The 19,588-nt window shown below is 39.9% G+C and overlaps 1 long non-coding RNA gene across 1 annotated transcript in view; it reads left to right on the forward strand.

Moving 5' to 3' along the window:
• The first annotated feature begins 399 nt into the window (after positions 1-399).
• Positions 400-19,588, forward strand: part of LOC108237344 — a 42,233-nt gene continuing 23,044 nt past the window's right edge. Inside the window, exons 1-3 of the long non-coding RNA XR_001808630.3 lie at positions 400-454; positions 532-654; positions 18,504-18,586. This is a non-coding gene — a long non-coding RNA (uncharacterized LOC108237344). The remainder of the gene's footprint in view (positions 455-531; positions 655-18,503; positions 18,587-19,588) is intronic.

Consider the following 19,588-nt stretch of genomic DNA (forward strand, 5'->3'; position numbering starts at 1 on the left):
TTTTATTTTTTTTTTATTAATTTTTTTTTTTCCTTAATCATTCCTACATTTTTATTATTTTAATAATTTTATTATTTTGTTCTGTTCTGTTCCACTGAAAATGAGCTCAAGTGAGATGCACCCTGGATTTAAGAGAAAAGTCAAAGAAGAAAAAAAAAATTTTAGCCTACAACAAAAAGAGCAAGAAGGTTGAGGGTTCGCTTCCCAGCCTGGGGCCTTTCTGGGTGGAGTTTGCATGTTCTTCGCATGCATCTGTGAGTTTACTCTGTGTACTCTGGTTTTCTCCCACTGAGCAAAACAAATTTTTAATTGGTAACTCTAAAATGTCCCTAGGTGAGAGTGTGAATGGTTGTCTCATTTGTCTCTATGTAGCCCTTTGATTGACTTGTGACCTGTCCAGGGTGCACAGTGACTGCTGGAGATAGGCTCCCTGTGACCTGGAAATGAGAAGCAGGTAAAAGGAAATGGATGGATGCTACAAAAAGAATCACTGATCATTATCTGATTTAGTTTCTTTGTCTGTATTGATAGTTATTCCAAGAGTTATTTAGAGAGCCAGAAGAATTGTGGGAGCAGAACCTGCAATGCCTGTGTCTACAGACTGCGTACCCACACCTGGAGGTGGCCTAGAATCAGCGCCAGGAACGGCAATCCGTAAGGCTCCCCAATATTACTTTGTAGAAATGATACTGTACCACACACTGCGTTCACGAACAGCATTAGTGTTCAAAAGTTTGGGTTACAAAATCCATCTTCTTGTACAAATTCACACTTATAAACATTTTTAGAAGCTTTTTATTTTTTATTTTTATCAAATATTTGTACGTCCATCATGGCATGTATGTACAAGGCAGATAACAGGGCACAAATTTTGTTGTTCATAAAAGTAAAATCGGAGAATACTTAATACTTCAAGCTAGATTCACAGTGGACAGCATTTCAGTCTCCCTACTTAAGTTCAAAGCCTTGAGTTTTAATTAGGAACCATGCAAGTGTGTGTGTGTCTCTGCTGAAACACTTGACTGTAAACTCATTACCACTCACAGGCTAATCTACTCAGCTGTGTGTGTGTAAGTGTGAAGTGCTGTTATTAACCCTCTGTTTGATCTGTCTCATACAATAATTTTCCTGACTACAGTAATAAAGACCACCAAGCAACTGAGTTCTTTTTTGAGTCAGTTTTGTTAACATTTTGGTCTTTTGTCTCACTGCAATTAAAATACTAAAGACAGAGGTATTTTTCTTTTGTTAAATCTTATTATAAATTATACATCAGCTTTGAGAGGAGGCATGATCAGAAATACATACATACATACATACATACATACATACATACATACATACATACATACATACATACATACATACATACATACATACATACATACATGTACATGCTTTCTTCTATAAGTTATCTATCACCACGATGTCCTGTTTGTTAGCCATCACCTAGCTGGAAGTCCCACAGTATCTTAGCCCTGCCATTCTCCACCACCTTGGGTGGAGTCTCCTACTTGGACTGTGGGACTTCCAGTCCATACTCGGTACAGATGTTCATGTACACTATTCCAGCCACTATGGCGTTCCATGTATGCTTTGCCTGCCTGCATCTTACATCCTGTTATTATGTGCTGGGAGGTTTCAGGGGCCTCTTTACACAGCCTGCATCTTAGGTCCTGTCTGGTATGATAGACCCTGGCCTCTTGTGCTGAGGGCCTGTTGTTGTGCTGCCATGATTAGTGCCTCTGTGCTGTCCTTCAGTCCAGCCCTTTCTAGCGACTGGTAGGATTTATTCATATCAGACACCTCCTCAATCTGACGGTGATACATGCCCTGCAGGGGCTTGTCTTTCCATAAGGGTTCCTCTTTCTCCTCTTCCTCATTGGGTTTCTACTGCCTGAGATATTCACTTAGCAGATCATCATTAGGGGCTTTCTTCTTTATGTACTCCAGGATCTTGGTTGTTTCATCCTGTATAGTGGCTCTGATGCTCACTAGTCCATGCTGGACTTATGGTGAAACCCTCCGTGCATTGTGAGGAACTTTGTGTCTTGCTGTCAGTGGCTTCTATCTCCTCCTTTGGCCAGGTTATTATACCAGCAGGGTATCTTATGACTGGCTCCTCTTATGTGTTGATGGCGTGGACTTTGTTCTTATAATTCTGCTGGCTCTTCAGGACCTGCCTTACTCTCTGTAGGTACTTGGTTGTGGCTGACTTCCTTGTGGGCTCATCCTGGTTGCCATTTGTCTGCGGTGTACAAAGGTACTTGTAGGTGTTCTGGGCATCTGCAATGTTGCCTTCAGGTAGTTCAACCCCTTCAGTTGTGATCACCTTACCTCTCTTGGACACCATTCAGCTGTACTTATCAAATCCGAATGACATACCAATGTCCTTGCTGTATATCCTGGTGAGGTGGATCAGTGAGTCAGTGTTTTGCTCACTTTTGGCATACAGCTTGATGTCGTCCATGTAGAGGAGGTGACTGATGACTGTTCCACTTTAGGACCAGTATCCATATCCACTCTTTGCAATCATCTGGCTGAGGGGATTCAGGTCCATTCAGAACAGGAGTTGGGGCAACGCATCACCGTGGTATATTCTGCATTTGATGCTGACTTGTGCAGTTGGCTTTGAATTGGGCTTTAGAGTTGTCTTTCACATTTTCATTGAATTCTCAATGAAGCCTCCTAGTGTCCTGTTGATGTTATACAGTTTCAAGCACTCCAGTATCCGTGTGTGGGGCATCGAGTCATAGGCTTTCCTGTATTCAATCCAGGCGATATACATATATATATATATATATATATATATATATATATATATATATATATATATAGTTAGTGCGCAGAACCCTCAAGCTCCCAGGCCTCTGGTAGAGGACCCGACCTCAGAGGATGAAACAAAGACCACCCGCGGAGGGTGAGAAGGGAATTTTTTTTGTTTTGTTTTAAAGTTATTTATCTGTCTTTTTTATTAGTGTTGGATATTAATCCCAGTTGTGGAGTTTGGTCAAGAAGCTACAGTACCTCAAATAGAGCTTTCATCACCAGCAGACTAATGGCGCTCAAAGGTTTAAGAAGGTTCCTGGATTTGGTTATAAAGGTTCAATTTTCCTCTCAAAGAAAAGATGGAAAAACAGAAACAGTAGAGCCCAAACCTTCAACTTGTGTTGTACAAATTTGTCAAAAGTGACAGCAATTTAATAAATCATCGCCCTCCATCACACGCATATGTACACCCACCCACACAGATACGTACACCCAATTCTGAGCTATGCCCTCCACTGCTCGATCTACATGTATACGTAAATGAGGTGTATGCATGGGTGTGTGTGTGTACGTGATTGTTAGTGAGAGAATGTGTGAGCGTGGGCCCTGCAGTCAGGTCCAGGCATTAGGTAATTGACTGTGTCTTTGCTCAAGGCCTTTCATGGATCACCGTCCTTTATTAGCTCACTTCCCAGCACACACACTCATACACACACACTTGAACAAAGTTCCCAGCAGCTCCACCCCAACCCCTTACTCCCAACCATCAGCACCCAAACCCAATTGCCCAGAAAAAGAGGAGTGAAACAAGAGAGAGTGAGAAGAGCAAGGAAAGAAGAGAGCAGCCACAGTGGGATGAACTAACACGGCCCCAGGAAGTGGCGATAAATAAGTATGAGGACTGAGTGGGCGGGTGGATGGGGTCTCCTCCAGCTGACAACAGAGATTGAGAGAGTAAGATCTATTTAGCTTGGTGCACCATCTACATCATGCAGTGTTTGTAAAATTCAGTATTAGCGACAAAATTGTAGATCTGCATGTGTTATACATAAATTTAAAATGTTCAACCAAAATTAAACTCTTTTAAGGATATTGTAATTAACCATCCAAATCATTATGTACTTTTAACTGTGGCTGTGTAATGGCCAACCTGTATCAGTATAGCTATAAAGAATTTAATTATTCACATTCCACCCTTACTTGCATTATTTGATCTAACTGAATGCTGTCAAGGTGGATTCAGACATGCTGCAAATGTAATTCCAGCATTTTTTGTGGCTATAAAATTTTGTTATGATTTTTGCTTTGACAGGTTATGTCTTCCAAACTATTGATGAAAAACAAAACAAAACAAACTGGATTAAACTAACAGAAATGTCATAAAGTATTTCCACATTTTTTATGTTTTTTGATAGGACTGAGTGACTGACAAACTGATAGTGTTTTACTCTTAATTTCATCATTTCTACGTCCCATTTACTGAAGTGGAACTGGCCTACTGGCAACTTGCAGATTTAATTTTTGAAGTTTTCTAATAAATGGATATCACCCTCTGTAATGGTTGGAACTGCGGTAGTTTGGTGGTCAGTTCTCCAGTTTGGCAATTCTGAGACAGTAGGTTCAAGCCCAGGTTGTGTCAGTTGTAAAACAACTGCCAGATATTTTATATGAATTGACTTGCTGTGGAAACCCCAGCAAAAGAGAGCAGAAAAAAAAAACTTTGTAAAGGTTATTTAAAAAAAATTATATTATTAGTCTTACACTGAAATAATGTATTATCTTCAAAAACTTTATTTTAAAATTCTACCCAGGAGAACAACTAAACTCCTCAACCTTTGAATAGAGGAATAGAGGACCTGAGTCTAAAGTGACTTGCAACCTGTTCAGGATGTACCCCGCCTCTTGCACAGTGACTGCTGGAGAAAGGCATCAGCTCCCTGCGACCTGTAAAGCAGAAGCCGGTTAAATAAAAAGGATGGATGGATCCTTAAGTTGTTTTTCATATGTTGTATATTGCTGGTTAAAAGGTGCAACACATTGCTGTCATATCAAAGTTTGGTGTAAGAGAATGTTAATGTTTGCTTTGTGATATATATTCTTGATAGAATGCTTGCTAAAGTTTTTTTTTTTTTCTGTATGGCACCAATGTTTCTGATAGTTCAAAACGAAAATAAAGGCTCTCTATTTATGTTTACTCTCGCTCTCTTCTCTCACTCTGTGGTAATTAGTGCATTAGGCCTATCATTGGCATCACCGCCAGCTACAGCAGCAGCCAGCAGAGCTTCTTGTCACAGCTCACAGGGGCAGTAGAGTGGACAGCTCAACCCTGGTACTCATCATCTTCATACTGTGCCTCGCCAGCCTCCCCCGAGCCACTTTATCTAGCTATGCTATTCAGCCATTCCCCTAATTATTTTCCAACCCCAACCATAGCCCTCTCACCCAGCCTCTGCCACCATACGCAGCACTGCTTGTAATCATCACCCTAAGCTTTGCTTCAGCTTCTCTACACAGCCTGAAGCCTCATCATTAACATAGCCATTTTTTCCAGACTGTGGCTCTTTGGCTTGACCGTCACAACTCTTGGCAGCGTGTACACAGACCCCCAGTCCAAACCCTGCACTAGAAATAGCCTGTGACTCCTGGACCTTTGTTTACCTTAGCCATCTGGGTCACAGTAAGGCAGTCTATCAGGGTATACTCAGCTCAGTCTGTTTGAAATTCACTCATACATGTATAAGCTTTGTATAGGTGGAAAGGTGATCCTTTTTGACCCCCAGGTGCCCTTATGCTTACTGTCCACAATGCCTCCAAAGAGTAACTGTATCTCTTTCTTTTTCTTTTTCTTTCTTTTTTTTTTCCTGAAGGACATCAAGTTCTAGTGATACAAACAAATCAGACTTGAGTTGAATGGACTTTAAATCATTCTTAATCTCTCAACTTGCTTTCTTGAAACACTGTTTCACAACCCATCCTGGATATCAGAGCATTTCTTCATAATTTTTTAACCTCAGATTATTATTTTTTTCAGTAAAGCCTTTTTTCACACAACACTTTCAAGCTGGGCCTGAGACACCCTTGTTCTGTGACACCAGGTTTTAAATGTGTTAGCACACTTCAATGTAAAATCTGGTCAGCTCTGTTAGTTTGTGTGAATGACCAAAGTCAACCAAAAACAGAGGATTTTCTTTACAGCCATAGTTTGAAAATCTCTTGCAAACATAGAATTGCAAGTTCTCCCCCCAAATACATAAACACAAGGATTTAAGAAGAGGAAGCCAAAGATAGGTGTATGTTTAAACTGGGAAGGTTTAGTTATGGGACTTTTTTTGTACTAGTTGCTATTCTTACCAACACCATTGAAACTTGAGTACTCTCTACCTCAAGCTAATTATGTGCCCTCACTGTCATCATCTGTCCATCCATCCATCCATCCATCCATTTTCTTTACCTGCTTCTCATTTCTGGGTCGTAGGAAGTTGGTGCCTATCTCCAGCAGTCATTGTGCAAGAGGTGGGGTACACCCTGGACAGGTCACTAGTCCATCACAGGGCAACATAGAGACAAACAAGACAAACAACCATTCACATTCTCACTCACACCTCGAAACAATTTAAAGTTACTGTCATTATCTGCTATGCTACTTGATTTAAATCCATATTGCAGGGCTTAAATAGAGTAAAAAAATGTGATTTATGACCATATGTTGCTAAAATTACATGAACGTAGAAAATAAATACTGAAAGCTCATTGTCCACTGTGAGGTAAAATTCCATAAAGTTTTTTTTAGCTTCTGAGTAATTTCAAATGCAGATGTGGGAAAACCCTCTCTGTTTATGCTAATTTCGTGGTTGTGTTATTAGCAATGTCACCAGCGGATCTGCCTGTAACCACAAAAGATGTCTAATTAGGAGGCTACGTGCTAATCAAGTACACTGGAGTGAGTGGTCACGTCTGTGTCTGTATGTGCTCCAAGCCTTTCCTTCTCTTCACATTAGACTGACATCTATCAAAAATTTCAAAATTATAATCTGATAAGAACCAGTTTACTGTTATAACATTTAAATACAACTTACCATAGTTAAAGCATCTTTCTTGTAAACGTGCACAAAGACATAAATTCACAGGCACACAGATAAATAAATTCATTGGCTACAGTGCAACTACTGAGCATATAATGTGTAATGCTGCTCTAATGATGTCCTTGCTACCTCCTTGCACCAACTCACTCAAACGCACACCCATCTTACCCCCCCTCCACAGAAATAATGCCAAAGCCTCTTCCCAATTGCTTTGCTTTGGGGTAGTTTTATTATTGTATTGCAGTTGTTAAGCTTCAGGCAACTGGGAAAAAAATGTATGCCTGCACAAATACATTCACACAGTGTCCTGCTATTAATGACCTTAGTTGTGATGGACCACCATGATGCATACATCTGGAAACAATATCCAATAGCAATTATTTCTACAACTGAAGTAGGCCACAAACTTGGGCAATAGGATCAGGTGTGGCTGCAAATTCACAAAATTGCATTTTAGCCTTCACATGTGTATGGATTGAATGTACGTTTTACATATTATGTCCAGCCATCCTTCCAGCTCAGGTACGTTAATGTCCATGTTACTACAGTGAGATAGGAATGCTAATTCCCCATAACAATTTTACAACATGTGTAAAACCCAGCTGCTCCTTCATTTGCACAGCCGTAAAATTCTCCCTGCCACACTGTTTCCCTCTCAGAATCCTAGCTTTATCAATTAACCCAACACTTTGCTCCTATTACTGTGGCATTTTGCACCATGAGGCCTTCATAGAGAGTAGCCATGAGGGACAAATGCACACAGTATCGTACTAAATTGACAACTTTCGTTAAATAATTTGCAGTTGTGGTTTGGTGTGACTTAAGAAAATAAATGACATTAGATTTTTTTGTTGCGCAAAACAATTAGACCTGTCCAAAATGTTTCGAGTCACATTAGTCTATTATTTACCCTAAATAAAGAGTGTTGCAATTTTACACCAAAAAGGTTTTGGAGACAAAAAACAGTCACACTTTAAATTTGCATTGGCAGAATTAGCTATAAAAATATCCGTAGTGTGAAATCAAGCTGGAAAACTGTTTTTGAGTCAGATGGTTTCCACGCCATACATACATGGTTGTAAGAAAAAGCAGGCAGACAAGCTGGATAGCTATGTCTGTACTTTAATGGACAGTCTGTCCCTGTGCAGATATGCTCCACTGAAGCATATTGCATGTAGTGTGGTATAATCACTTTCTATCTCATTCTCCTGTCATCACTCTGTCTTTGCTTTGCTGCCTTGTTTATTTGCACACGAGTTCTGTTTTCTTCATCTGCGATACCTACTAGCAGCCCCCCCCTCCCCACGCCTATCAAATAGCTGAGTGCAATACACGCACATGCACACATACTTGAGAAACATGACAGCCCTCTCATACAGTAGTGTGTTGGTGATAGAAGTCAAACCTGGCTGTGAAATGCAAATGGTTTGTGTTAAAGCTACGGTGTAGACGGACACTGAGGATACTGCAGACAGGATACATTTTGTGGACTTACATGAGATTTTTGCAGTCAAAAACTTGCCTAAAACATCTTTTAAATGCAAATATAATATGTGTTTTTAATCTGTATGTCTGTGTCTTGGTGTTCTCAGCTTTGTGTATGTGAAAGCAGGTGTCACTGTGCACAAGGCTTGTTTGTTCAGTGTGTCGTTTCTATCCTTGGCTTTGCACTTGATAAGCCTCTTGATGTGTATGTGAAAGTCACACTTTTATCTTTGCTATGCTACTTTTATCTCTGTGATGGGTAGTATATGTGCATGCCTAGATGTTTCTTACTATGGGCTCATATGTCCGGGGGCCACCATGCAGGGTGTACGAGAGAGGTTGGTGTCTTGTAGTATGGCGATGGGGCCTGGAAAAGGAAGCAGTCAGGAACACTTAAACCTGCAAATGGCCTTGATGTTCTGTTCAAAGCAGCCTGTGTTGACTGATGAGCCTGTTAACCCTGGCTGAAACAACTCCAGCACAGGGAATTAGACAACAGTGCCGGTCCTGGCTGTTCGCAGCTCGTTTTGCATGGGAATTGTGCATATTTAATCTGAGGTGTGTCGAAGTGCAAAGACAAGCCTCCTTCTTCTCCGTTTCTCATTATGGATGTGTAATAGCACCCCGAGGCTGCGGGCCTTAATTCACCAGCCCCAGCCGCAGTCTTAATCTTACCTTCAGTCTCAGCCCCCACCTTCTCACCATACCTACTCTCAGCCCAAATCTAAGTCCTTTTGAAACCCCTTTTTTCACTCTTTGTCTCATGTGTGTAATTCCTACCTGCTTTATGACTCAGGGTGTCAGTTTTACTGTTGAATCCTAAAACAGCATCTTTATTCTAACCCCTGTTTGACTGTAACTAAAAACAAACACAGTTCAATTACTTTTATTGTGTAACAGCTTTTATTGTATACCAACTTGTGCACTAGGAAAGTATTGACACTAGGAAATGGACATGACATGAACAACTACCTTTTGTCTTGTACAGTCTAGGCTTTCCGAGTGAAAAAGTACAAACTAGTTGTTTTAAAAAAGCGCACCAGTACAATCTAATCTACTTCTTCATGGTTCTTGGTATTTTTATTCTATTGAAACACAACTTGAGGTGATACTTAACATCTCAACTGTTTACTTGGATTCAACCTAAAACTAACTCAATATTAAAACATCACAAAGAGTTGTGTTTGTAGTGAGAAAACAGAAAAATATGACTTAGCAATTTTGTCTTTGTGATTTTTTTGTTTCATTGTGAGGATCACCTAATCAAAAATGTGATTAAGTGATTTACCTGATGGCTGTATTTTTATGTTCATCTTTATAGGTAACTGTTTTCCTTATTTATATTAAAATTTTAGGCGCTTTAGTCACCAACTAGTTGTGAATTCAGTGTTTTTGTCTTGATAAATGTGTTTGAGTCTCACTGACAAAAAGCTTCTGTCTATCTAATTCCATCTATCACATCATCTCTTCATCTTCTCAACATGTTTTAATTCAGCAAACGCTTCTCACTGCAGGACAGAACAATTAATGCAGCTTCTTGGTCTCTTGGCCCTTTTTCATCTTTTCTTTTCCTTTTCTTCACATTCTTCTTCAGATGATAATGCTTTTTTATACATCTTCTATGAATCATGTTAATTCTTTATGAGACAAATGTTGAGTGAATGCATTTGGGGTTGTGTGTATGTGTGTAACAGAGAGACCCCATGCTGTGTGTGTAATTTCGTGTTTGTACATGGTTCCAAACATCTTAGGCCACTACAGAACAGGGGAGACACAGAGAGGGGCAAAGAGGTTGAGTTAGACAAAAAAGATTGAGGGAGAGAAAAAGGAAAGAGAGAGAGAGAAGGGAATGGGAAAACAGGATGATAACAAACGTGGCTCAGATTTCACAGACGCATATTTCATCAATCATGTGAATAAGTCGTGGTGATTATGCATGGTGGTGGCAGGCCAAGGGGGGGCTGATTACCATACACCATAAAGGCTGCTTTCTTATCTCACACACACTGATTAGTTTCTGTCTGCAGATAGCCTCTCACTCTTCGCTCTTTCTCATATGCACACACACACACAGACTTGTGGGAATTGTTGGTCTCTATCGTACACATGCATGCATGCATTTACATGCAAACACAATCTTAAACACTTGAACACATTTAATGCTGACTAGAAATCCAGATACACACAATTAACTACAAGAATAGCATTACAAATATGTGTTTTCTGAGCTTTTCTATGCTGTTTTTGTATATTTAGAAGCTGGAAAAATGTTTTAAAATTAAAAGCTGTACTGTTTTTTTGTTTGTTTTGTTTTTGCCAACATACTGATGTTTTCATATAACATTCTGAATAATTTGGAAGATGACAGAACATTTATCTGCCTGTTTGCACAGACATTTGAATCATTCCTCTAGCAAATTCAAATTTATGCTTTTTTTATTTGCGATAATTAACTGAGGGTCTATTTTTTTTCTGTTTTCAATGCACACATTTATTTGACAAAATTTAAAACTAATGAATTTGCAGACACACTGTCTGATACAGTACATAGATATTTTTATTTGAAAGCCTTTCAGTACTAATATTAATGGAGTGCTTGCCTGAATGTCCTAAACAGAACATGTGTCATTGTTTTTCAGATATGGCAAACTTGGCAAAGACATAATTTGTCTTTTCTGTTTTTATATCTAGAAGTACAGCTTATAAAATTTTGCGAAAGGGAATACCTGTCCACTTGAAAACCATTATTTATATTTCTGTTTGTTTCTACAATTCTCTGTGAGATGTTTTGTGTGGTCTCTTCTGATACTCTATACTCATTTTCTGAAGCTATAAACATTTGATGCAGAACAAGTGTGTGAAAGAGAAATGAGATGATTATGAATAATAAAGGGCAAAATTAGGGTCAAATTAGCTGCATATGGTGTTGCTTTCTGTCTAATCGAAGAATTAGAAGTTACTTGTTTCTTTTACCCTTTTCTTTCTCTCTGTCACTCTGATATATAATATAAACTCATTTGGTAACCAGGCAGGAGTGGTGTTGCGCTGTCTGAGTGCCTGCATGTAAGAAGTGTGCCTGGGATGCATTAGGGCCTTCTGACAGGGGCCTGGGTGAAATAAGTGAAATTAATGGAGCTCCTTTCATGTCGGACAAGGCCGCGGCACCCCTTTCACGCAGCATACAGTCACAGAAAAGTCAATACTTTTTTATTACTCCTCGCTTGCCCTACATTCCCCACTACAAGTGCTCTGCCCGCTAATTGGTTTCAATTTGCGGAGAAAGAGAGAGAGAAAGCAGAAGAAAGAGTGGGTGAGGACTCCATTGCAAAGAACACTGAAGCAAATAAATCAATCTCATATTTTTCTCCGTGCTGTCTTTTTTCATAGAGTAACATCATGGCAGAGAGAGCCAGACATGTGGGAGAGAAATACAGGAGAGAGGGAGAGGGTAAATGGTTGGTTAGAGCACGCCTGATCCCAAGGGAGCGTAATAATATCTGGGAGCCTGTTAATGGAGACGAGTGGTTAAAGTGGGCTGGGGCCCTGGCCAGGTCACCCCTGGGGGTGTATAACTAGCTACACAGCCTCATCTGACTGGTCACACTCCAGCTTCAATATCATTCCAAGCAAATGTCTGATAGTTTTGAAAATTAGATTTATCTCCACCATAACTGTGTGTGTATTCAGGTGTTGGAATGGGCTGCATGCATCAAGGCCTCTTTCGAGATTATTAACTGGCTGCATGTCATGTTTTTGCTTGATGAACACAAATGTTGTCAGTATGCGTTATCATCTTACATTTTGGCATGTGGTGTTGAATAATTATTATATTTCTTTATTTTTTATAGAAAGATTTTGCAATAGCAGCGCAAAGTTGCACAGACAAAATGGGAAGCATCCTTAAATTGAATATTGTGGAAACTCATTAGTCAAATCTATTTTTTTCCCCACAAATCACATATTTGCCTTAAATGATTCTTTGTTTCCAGTTTCACACTTTATAATCATATATGGAATTACTACCCATCTAATATAAGAGGCAGAACTGTGTATGCCTGCAGAGTTGAGTGTGTGTGCATGCCCGTGTGTGTGTGTGTTCTGTCTGTCAGTGTGTTGTTCACTGTTGGGCTTAGCTTAAGTGGCAGTGGGGTTAGCCTCTTTCAGAAACAGCACAGCCACAAATTGATGTGACACTCTGAACCCCACTTCACCGCAGTCACACACACACACACACGCACACACACCAGTCAGCCTCCAGTTAAAGGGAGGTTCCACCAGTCTCGTTTTCTCTCCCCATTCCAAATTTCACAGCTGTACGGCGCAGGCCAGGGCAGGTTTGGGGGGGGCTACAGCTTGTATGTGAATGAGCTGTCACACACGGCTGGCATCACCATCCAGTTTGCCATGTCTTTGTTGGTTTGACAAGTCCCTGCTCTCTGCCCTGTGGCCAATGCAAAGACACATACCCACACACACAAACTCTCTCTGTCTTTCTATCATTCGTCCATCACATACATTTCACATGTGAGTATATGTTATTGGATCGTACGGATGAAGTAGATTTGTATGCACCCACTCACACACAAACACAGGTCCACATGTACAGATAGCCAGATGCTGCATATTAAACAGTAAATGTGCTTGACAGTGCATGCACCGTGCTCCAAAAACAGTGGCAGTAGCATATCACTTCACATCATTGTTGCCGATAAATGGAGCTTTCATATTAAATTTAGGCTGAAACATGCTTTGATTTTCCTGTGCCAGAGCTTTTATTTCTGACTGCTGCATGGTAGTCGGCATGTGTGAGTTTGAGTGTGTCTGCGTGTGTTTGTGTGTGTGTCTGTGGGAGATTTTCTCAGGAGTTGTTAGTGTCAGATCGAGGAAGGCTTCTGTTTGTTACAAGGACAGGCTTGTACCCACCTCCAGGCGTTGGCATTATGATGATTGTCATGGCGATGGAGTGTGAGTGACAGGAAGGATCACATGTGGTAGCCGCGGAGCAGGAAGCCCGAACCGCCCCAGTCCCTGACATTAGTTTGTCCTTCATCAAAACTTTATTCTCGTTTATAACTATTCACTACCTCTGTTCTTTATTGTTTGTGTTTTTTAACCATCTGTCTCTTGTCTCTCTGTTGTATGGATCTTTTTTTCCCTTCTTTTCATTTTTATCTCTTCATCTCATTCTTGCCCTTTTGTATTATACTCTGAGGCCACTTATCTGTATCTCACAGTTTTTTTTATATTTATCCATCAGATATTATCCTGCTGTCTTCTTCAAGTGCCAAGATCAATTGTTTCTTGCCATTTTACAACTTTCTTGGTAATCCACACAATTGTGTAAGTGGGGAAAGTTGAAGAACAGGTCATATTACACACAGTCATATCTGCACATTTCATTTTTTTAACAACTGGGCCAGCTGCAAAACAGAGGCAAGCGCAAGGTGGGTTTGTGTGTGGGTGCACATGTAGGTGCAAGCATTTTTTCTTTAATCTATGTCTTTTTGACTCTGTAGTGCTTTTGTTAAGATCTATGTGTTGTTGCAGACTTACACCTGTGTGTATGTGTGTACATTAATGCATGTGTATTTGTGTCTTTCGGTGAAAGAACAAGAGCTTTTTGTGCATCGCAGCAGAAAAGGAGGTCAGGGTTTTCACAGTGGCTCGAGCATTCATCATTAGCCCGCTGTTGCTGCCGGTAATGTTGCCCGTTACAGTCATGATTAAGAGCCCCGCTTAGTTCCAGCAGCCGGCGCGGATGCACAAACAAGTGCACATGTGTGGTTCCAAGTACTGCTCCAGTAAAACTGAAGTTTTACAGAAAATTCTACTTTCACCCAGTACAGCGTGCCTAGTGTGTGTGTGTTGTGTGTGCTTGTTGTGTAGGAGATTGCATTGTTCACGATGTCTAACTGAGACAAGGCTTCAGGGCCCGATGAGAAACCTGTCAGAGTCACTCATGAAAAGAGCAATTCACCACTCCACACACACGCACTCTTAGTGACACACAGGCACACACACACTCACACAGTTATCATACAGGATTAGTGAGTGTATTTGTGAATTATGATGGAGAGATGTTCACTTTCATCCTCATTTATTAAAGGCAGGAAAAAGAAATAACATTATATTGCATTCATCTGCCCTGTTTAAGGGATGTTACTTTGAAGTATTTATTTCCTCTTCATGTTTACGAAGAAATGTTCTGAAAACCAGTGCACATTGAAGTTACTATATTAGATAAATGTTGTGATACAGTCTCATAAAGAAATGTATGTTGATGAAAAGATGCTTTCCACTTTGCATTTTGAAAGACCTTATATGCTAACTGTTATGAACTTGTGACTAATCTACGCATATAAATTAGATTTAATTCCTTTGCACACTTAACTGTGGCAAAACTGGAGGTCATGATAGTTTTAGGATTTTTTCAGTTAAAGCACAGTTTACAGTGTTGCACAGATAAAATATGTAATTTCTGTGTTTATGAATGTGACACAGTCAGGTGACTCATTCAGATAGACAGTGACATGCAGTGCATGCTACCTGACCGTGACAAAAAAAAAGAATTGTCGTACCTATAAAACTATCTGCAGCTGGTGAATAGTATTTGAAAGTCATGTCTTTACAAAATCCTGCAAAAACCCATGCACCTGAGAGATGCCACATCCTTCAGTTGATTTTCTACAGTATGCCAAGCATTTAACCAAACAGTAGAATAATTAGGTTTTTCATAGCCTTCAGAATTTTTGTTTTATCTGACCAACAGTTGGTATCCAGAAATTTTCAATTTAGCATCTGAGATGAGAAAAATATGTATATATTTTTGCCTTTGAGTTATGTTGCTGCATATCAGTTTTATGTTAATCAGCTAATTTCAAAGTAGTTTTAGTGCTGACAGAAAAAAAAAATCTTTAAGACATGTTTGAAGTGTAAAAGTTTTTAGGGACAGTTGTAACCCGTGTAAAATTAGATTATAAATTTTTTACACCAGTCCTGAACTTTGACTGGAAGTGATAACTTCATGTCAGGCCCTCCTGTGCCCCGAGGCGACACTCCCTCATCAGTCTGTTCTGATGGTGAAATATAAAATAAGTTCAGAACCTGTCTCTGTCACACATGTGACATTTTAGCTTTCGTTAAAACTTGCAGGAAAGTTTTTAACACAAACTGGCCATTCCTCTCTTTGCTTTGTTACAATTGTTTCGCTTACTTTTTTTTCCGTCCCTTCTCTTTTATGTCGCTGTCATTCCCCTGGGCCTGTGCTGTAAGGCGTGGAACAGGAGCTGAGACAGAGCATTTAGTAATGGCTTCTTAATGGGGTTGTCGACAGCCACATTAGAGCACGCAGGCAGTGGGCGAGGCCGGGCAGCGATATGCCAAGCCAGATGCTGTACCAGCTGTGGCACTCCGCACTCTCATTCACACTCTCATTTGTAATCACATTTCTTGTACGGATGGACGCCATGTGCGTAAAGACGAGGAATGTCTCCTTGCAGTTTGTCATTATAGTCATTTCATCTGTTTTGGTTTGTGTTTTCTTGTATCTTTTGGGGTTTATCACATCTCAGTAATGAATGTATGCTTAACAAGATGCAAAACACAGGAAAAGAATCATACAGGTTTTAAATAAACACCCTATTTGGTTGAGGATTAAACAAAAATGTCTTAAAGTTGTTGCACTTTTGTTTTTTTGACCGAATCCTTCAGTACCTCCAATCCATCTGGTGATTTTTTTTTTGTGCTTATTTGAGGTTTTATACTGTTTTTTTTACTTTGTTGTATTTGATGAGTAGAGTATTAGTGTCATAAGGGACCAAGGCAAATCTCTGGGTTGATTCTCACTGTAAGACTTGAAAATCAATAGAAGTAATAGAAGACATTTTTCTACCTTTACCTATAAACATAGCAGAAATGTGAAAGGAGAACTCTGACAACTTATAAGTTCAGCAACCACATGGGAAAGATTTCAAAAGCCAGAAAGGGAAGGAAGAAAGGAGAAAGAAGCAACAGAAGGAGGGAGAAGTAATTAAATGAAAACATGGATGATTAAATCAAGTAATGAATGTTAATGTAAATCTGTGTAACTAGGGACTGGAATGTCATTGCCAAAGGTCCTTTAGGTCTCCAGTAGGGGGAGCCATGTGTCAATGACTTTAGGCTGTGTCAAAGACCTTTATCAGTTCAAAAATCCATGAGTGTGTTGTGTAGGTGTGTATGTGTGTGTGTATGTACACAGCTAAAGAATGAATAGTCAGAAGGTGGTTCTTTGTTTCCTCATCTGATCTGATCTTACTGGTATCAAACCAAATTTTCCTGTGTCAGCGATGATCAAGTGTGATGAGGATGCAAAGAGAAAAAAATGGTATCTGTGTGTTGTGTGTGTGTTTATGTATTGGCAGCTGATAGCATTTTTTGGAAGTGAAGCCTGTATACAAAGTGGGGACCCTCTTCACTGTATTGACGGCTGCCAATTGTCACTCTTGTGACTGACAGTTCAGTATTGATGGAAGAGACCTGCTGACAGAGAGATGGAGGACAAAACAAAAGGAAACAGAACACCGTTAGTGGAGAAAGGCAGAGGAAAAAGTCCAACAGGATAGAGTGAACCTGGAAACTTTGGAACTTAAAAAGTTGCCATTTGGGTTTGGATCAGTTTATCCTTTTGGTGAGACAACATTTCTTTAGTAGTAGGAGAAAGCTTGCCTGTCACCATGAATCATTCTCCTCTTCTGCTGTTTCTGTAACACCATTTTGTAAAAATCACATTTGCTATTGAAAACAACAATCAGCACTTTTAAACTCACAATTTACAGGCTAAAAAACATGCTCTGAACATGTGCTTTCTACCAGAGGTCATTGTGCTAAATTTGTAAGCCCATCTCAAACATTAGAAAACTGATGCATCTTTTTTTAACTACTATTAGCTAGTAAAACCTAACATAACCTAACCAGGATTCTCTAGATAACAAGATGGGAAGCTGTAGAGAAGCAGAAGACCTTGGTGAATTTTATTAAACCTAACTTAGTCAGGGCATATATAATGTGTGGCAGATATGTTTCATCTTTTCAAGCTACAAAATGAGACAAGGGTCATGCAACTTGTGAGGTAGTTTGATGATTGAATGGCTTTGTATCAATTGCTTACTGTATTGGTTTACTCATTTATTGATTGAATTCTGTTAACCGTTGACAACAGGTTATCTAGTTTCTTCTTGTGAGGATGGTGAAACTCAAACACACACAGCAGCGGCTAATGTTAACACACAGCTCTGGGTCTTAAAGAAATACCCTTGTTTCGTGTGTGATTATCCTAAATGCAAAGATCTGACACAGGCAAGGAAACACATTCTTTTGCTATTGTTACTACCTTTAAAAAATATAATAAAATGTTTTTCTTGTTCTTACTTTTCTTGTCTGCAGAAGCTCCTACGATTGCAAATGTACAGACACATAACTCAGTGTGTTCATCCTCGTACTAATTTATATGTGCCAATGTATGAAATTCATTCATTCATTCATTCGTTTTTGTCCTGGTTATGCCGTTGCAGGTTATTCAGCAAAGACAAAGTGGTAATAAATCGGACCTTTAGTTTGCCGTACTGCTTACAGACACAAACAGGTGGATGTTTCTCCTAATCCTAGAGAGGAGCTGTGACCAGTTTGCAGGACTCTAACCACCTGTCACCTCATTCACACACACATTCACACAAATACAATGCCATCCTGTCAGTAACATTTCATGTTCATGTGTTAATCTTGCATAATGATACAACCAAATCACAGTGAAAGCTGCGCATATGTCACTGATACTGGCTGAGATGAAACTGATGCAGATCTGTTTTCGATGACATGGTGGTGTGGTGGTTTACACTGTTGTTTGACAGGATAATGTTCTGTCATGTTTCTCTCCATTCTCTGGGAAATTTGGTCCCACCGTTAAAAATCAACTCTGCATGTTTGGTTAATTAATAACTCTAAATCTACTTTAGAAGTGAGTCTTTATGTTGGCCCTGTGCCTTGTTTCTCGCCCTGCAACAGCTGAGTGTCTTTCCCAAAGAACAAAAGACAGATATATTAAATTAATCATTTTTACATGCATATATAACTAATTTGAATCACAAGAAAATAATGTTAAAAACAATATTTCTGTTTCTCTCTTTAAAGTGAGGAGCTTTTGGTTCAATATGCCTGACTGATAGGAAACATCAGAGAAGTCTGGACAGTCGGTTTTGCTGCTAATTTGACAGGTAATGCCCAGAGGACACATACACACTTCTGAATGACCCTCTTTCTATTTATGTCTCGATACATTCTAAACACACCTAGGTTTCCCCAGCTCTGTCACAGTTTCCCAAACACACAAACAGTTTAATAGTTTTTTTCCCTCACAAATACTCTGCTCACCTACATTCCCTCCTTTGAATGTTTGGCTGTGTGGCATTTTACTACAGGTTAATAAAGAGAGGAGAGGTGTGTGACCCTGTCAGAAATGTGAGAAACTGACCCAAAGGAATCAGACAGGGGCCAAGACACCCCCCAACCCTAAGGGCATTAAGGTGTGTGTAATAGAGGTTTAAAAGTGGGTGCATGTGTGTGTGTGCCCATCTTCTCATAGATGACATATGTGTGGTCATTTACATACTGGATATGAGGTAACACACACACACACACATACATTGAATGACTGGGTGTGATGTCCCTGTCAGATGTCAGGATGCAGATGGGATGGGATAGAGGGGGGTAGGTCACGTCTGTTTCCCTTTATTCACTTTCTCCGCTCACATGCGCGCGCACACACACACACACACACACACCTGTCTTGGGTCCTAAGGTGCCCACTTACTAAGAGAGTTGTCAGCATGACTGTGGGAGGCCTCAACTGTTTGACATCTGCCTGCGCACCCCCCCAAAAACATGCACATACACACATGTATCTCCCCTGATACTTCATTTCTGAACAACAAAGCATCTCCCAGTGATCTACATTTGGACATAGTCATCATTTATCATCTCAGCTCCACAGAAACACACATAAGAAAAGAGTGTTTCAGAGGCCAGAGATGAGTTGGAGAAGAAACAAAGAAAAGGAAAGTACGGAATTGGAATGTTCCACTATGACTTGGAATATATGTGTGTGTGTATGCGTGGGGGTGGATAGGGGTGGGTGTGTGTGTGTGTGTATGTGTGTGTGGTTTTTGTTTTCGTACCTCTCCATACTGATAGAAAGACAAGCCTCCATTTGTCCCACT

The sequence above is a fragment of the Kryptolebias marmoratus genome, linkage group LG15, assembly GCF_001649575.2.
Source record: "Kryptolebias marmoratus isolate JLee-2015 linkage group LG15, ASM164957v2, whole genome shotgun sequence".
Lineage (NCBI taxonomy): Eukaryota > Metazoa > Chordata > Actinopteri > Cyprinodontiformes > Rivulidae > Kryptolebias > Kryptolebias marmoratus.